Below are 4,833 nucleotides of genomic sequence, written 5' to 3' on the forward strand. Positions count from 1 at the left end.
AGCAGACTGCCACATCTTTCTCTGTGGAGCAGCTGGTGGGTTTGAACTGCCGAACTTTCAGTTAGCAGTCAAGCGCTTAACCACTGCGCCATCAGGGCTCCTTTACAATTAATTAGGAAACCTGAATTGCACTGTATAAATCTGCTGCAAAAGACCTCTTTAAAGTGTTAAAAAGCAAAGATGTCACTTTGAGGACTTAGATGCCCCTGACTCAAGCAATGGTATTTTCAATTGCCTCATATGCATGCGAAAGCTGGACAATGAACAAGGAAGACTGAATTGATGTCTTTGAATTATGGGGTTGGCGAAGAATATTGAATATACCACGGACTGCCAGAAGAACCAACAAGTCTGTCTTGGAAGAAGTACAGCCAGAGTGCTCCTCGGAAGCGAGGATGGCAATAGTTCATCTCACATACTTCGGACATGTTATCAGAAGGGACCAGTCCCTGGAGAAGGACATCATGCTTGGTAAAGTAGAGGGTCAGCGAAAAAGAGGAAAACCCTCAACAAGATGGACTGACACAGTGGCTGCAACAATGGGCTCAAACATAGCAACGACTGTGAGGATGGCGCAGAACCTGGCAGTGTTTCGTTCTGTTGTACACAGGGTCACTATGAGTTGGAACTGCCTCGAAGGCACCTAACAACAACAGACTGATACAGTCCTAAAGAGACAACATTACAGGTAGGAAGAAAACTTGTAGCCTGCAGCACAGCTGCTCTGAGTGCTGTTATACTATTTATCAAAATGAGTAATAAATATGGTAATAGAAAATACTGTGCTAATTATACTGCAGGTGATAGTGGTAAGAGGCTTTTGCTCCTAAATAAAACTAAATAAAAAGCTGTACTGCTCAGATTTTGTTATTCTTATATCTTTAGTATTAAAACAGCTGTAGGAAAAATAACTTTGAAGCTCTTGAACCCTAACCTTTTTTTTCCCTCCTCATCGAAATAACTTTTTATAATATGATTTTGGAAAGGATGTGGATTCTTAAGCACATATCTGTCATGTTATATCAAGTAAGAGTGTACTACAGAAATATCAGTGGGCAGACCCTTGTTTCCCCAAAGCCAATAGCACTCCAAAAGTGCTCATAGTAGCAGCTCCAGCAATAGAAGTCAGGAATGACAAAATGAACATTCCAGAAATACAGGCATGGGTGACCAGTACCTGCCCAAGGAATTTAGAGACAGAGGATATAAGAGCATTCCCTTCACCATAGTGCTTTTCCATAGCAATATTCTGAAAACAGTAAACAAGTGGGAGCGGTAATGGAAAGATAGATTTGGAAGTCCTTCAACTATAAGAAAATCGTTACTATGGAAAAAGAGACTATGGACTAGAAGAAAAATAACAGCCCAATAGAGCACTAAATACATTGTCACACTCACTATAAATTTAGGCCCTAATCAATAGAGTAATTTCCAATATCCAAAAAGAACTAAGGTTGGTAGTTACAGCAAATTCAAAACTGAAAATGTCTGCCTCTATAAAATAATCATACTTCTCCTCAACAGCAGATCACTGTAACAGAGGATACAACGAGGCCATGAAATTTGGTTAAGTCAGAATGGAGGTATACAGGATGGCAGAGGAGCAAACGGAAGCTACACCCGGCTGAAGATCAAGCCAGTACTTAAAAGCAGGGATGACAGACAGCTTCTGAAAGAGGTACGTGGTCATGCTTGGCTGAGCATATTATGGGACTGTGTGATGTTAGAAAACGAGAGGCAATAAAGACTCATTGAAATGATGCAAGAATATGGTTAGCTACAAAACAGAATCAAAACCCACTGCCGTCGAGTCGATTCCAACTTATAGGGACTCCATAGGGTTTCCAAAGCAGCAAATCTCTACAGAAGCAACTGCCACATCTTTCTCCCACAGAGCCACTGGCGGTTTCAAACTGGCAAACTTTCCGTTAACAGTCGATCGCTTACAGAAGGGACAGAGGAAAGGAAGAAGGACAGAGGACAGAGGGAGAAAAAAAGCATCAAACCTAGCCATTAATAGCAATATAACATCAAAAAAATTTCTAGAAAGAATGTTGTTATTGTTGATGTTAGGTGCCATCAACTTGATTTTGACACATAGTGACCCCATGTGACACAGTAGAACTGTCTCATGGAGTTTCTGAGGCTGTTATCTTTATGGGAGCTGATCACCAGATCTTTACCCCACAGAGCTGCTGGGTGGGTTTGAACCTTTCGGTTAGCAGCCAAGCACTTAACCATTGCACCACCTGGGTTCCTTCATGAAAAAAGTCTCTTCAATAAATGGTGCTGGGACAAATGGATCACCACATGCAAAAGAATGAAGCTAGAATTATACCTCACAACATATAGAAAAATTAAGTCAAAATGGATCATGGACTTAAATGTAAGAACTAAAACCATAACGCTCTTAGAAGAAAACACAGGGGTAAAGCTTTGAGACCTAGTTTTTGACCCTGGATTCTTATATATGATCCCAAAAGCAGGAGCATCAAAAGATAAATTGTACTTCATCAAAATTAAGAACTTTTGCTCATCAAAGGATCTTATCAAGAAAGCAAAGAGACAACTCAAAAAATGAGAGAAAATATTTGGGAACCACATATCTGATAAGGGTTTACTATCTGAAATACACAAAGAACTCCTACAACTCAACAACAAAAAGACAAACAACACAATTTAAAAATGGGCAAAAGACATTGTCTTAGGCTGGGTTCTCTAGAGAAGCAAAATCAGTGTTGCGTATATATGTGTGTGTGTGTTGTGTGTGTATACACATATACACGTATACACAGAGAGAGAGAGAGAGAGGGAGATTTATATGAAGGAAATAGCTCACACGGTTGTAGAGGCTAGAAAGTCCCAAGTCTGTGGGTCAAGAGTCAGGCTGGAGGCTTCTCCTGATTCATGTAGCTGCAGGGGCTGACAAATGCAAGATCGGCAGGTCAGACAGCAGGTTGCTGGCTCACGGGCTGCAGAGGCTGATGAATCCAAGATCAGCAGTTAAGATGGCTGAAGGCTCAAGTCCCAAGAACCGGAGTTCACATCATGATTAGCTGAATGCAGGATCCAGAGCAGACTAAAAGCCAATGGGCTTTCCCAGAAAGTCCATATATATGGGATGCAGCCCATACCCCCATGGAAACTCCCTTTCAACTGACTGGCTGCTTACAACAGATCTCTTCACGGAGAAGATTACATTATATCAGATCTCATTATGGAGGTGATCACATCATTACATAACTGCCAAACTACATCATAACTGCCAAACCACTGAGAATTATGGCCCAGCCAAGCTGACACACAACCTTGACCATCACAGACATGAAGAGACATTTCTCCAAAGAAGATACACAAATGGCCAATAAGGACGTGAGAAGATGCTCAACATCATAAATCATTAGGGAAATGCAAATAAAAACCACAATGAGATACCATTTCACCTCCACTAGGATGGATAATATCAGAAAAACAGAAAATAAGTATTGGAGAGGATGTGGAGCAACTGGAACCCTCGACCACTGATGATGGGAATGTAAAATATTGCAGCCATTGTGATAAACTGTTTGGTGGTTCTTCAAAAACTTAAACACAGAATTACCATATGAATTACCAATTCTACTTCTTTTTACTCAAAAGACCTGAAAGCAAGAACTCAGATACTGTACACCAATGCTCATCGCAGTATCATTCACAAAAACCAAAGTGTCCATCAAAGAATGAATGGATAAACAAAACTTCGTACAACCATACAACGAAATATTATTTAGCCATAAAGAGAAACGTAGTTCTGATACATGCTACAACATGGATGAACCCTGAAAACATTATGCTGAGCAAAATAAGCCAGGCACGAAAGGACAACTATTGTATGATTCCACTTATATCAAATACTCAGAACAGTCAGAGAGACAAAAGTTTATTAATGGTTACCAGAGGCTGGGGGGAAGGGAAAATGCGGAGTTATACTACTTAAAGGGTACGGAGTTTCTGTTTAAGGGTGTGAAAAATATTTGAAAATGGATATGGTGACAGTTGTACAACAGGGTGAATGTAATTAATGCCATTGAATTGTACACTTAAAAATGGTTTAAATGGCAAATAAAAAATCTGATTTTGAAACCATTTCTCTCATCTCTTCTAAGAAAAAGTTCTTTAAAAAAGCAACGATGAAAGGGAAGTTAAAGATATAGAAGGCAATGATAGCAGGGATTAAGTCGTTTCAGTAACTCAGAATTTGCTATATCCTCTGTTCTAAAGAAATTTAGCCACATAAGAGCAGTTATCCTTTAACCTTTTCCCCCAACATAAAGATATCCTGAATGTCAGGCACCATTAAAAATACAATAGAGACCTATATTTACTGAAGCAGGGAAATATCCTTAAGTTTGGGATGCAAGCTACAAAATTTACATATAAACAAACAGTATAATGCATCTATCTGTACTAAACTCCTGCCTGGAGTCAACTCTAACGCAGGATTGAAAAATACTTCAGGATTAGCATCTACTCAAAAGTCATATATATACACTGTACATAGATAGATACCCTTGGAGACCAGACACCTGCGCTGCCCTCCCTTCTCCAGGCTAAACTCCGGCTACCCAGACTCACAGGCCTGACTGAGGGGCAGTGGTCAAGCGCCCCGTAAGAACCAGCGATCTGGAGATCAGCACCCGTCGGGGTGGTGTGGGGAACCCTGCGACGCGCTCCAAGAGGGACGAAAACTGGAGCGTGTCCTCGGGAACGGCGGGGCCGCCGCGCTGGTCTCCCGGGCAGCGGCGAGCCTGGCGTCGGCCAGACAGCGGGGCGGCGGAGGGAGCGGCGGCGGCG

The sequence above is a fragment of the Trichechus manatus genome, unplaced genomic scaffold (genome assembly GCF_000243295.1).
Source record: "Trichechus manatus latirostris isolate Lorelei unplaced genomic scaffold, TriManLat1.0 scaffold00200, whole genome shotgun sequence".
Lineage (NCBI taxonomy): Eukaryota > Metazoa > Chordata > Mammalia > Sirenia > Trichechidae > Trichechus > Trichechus manatus.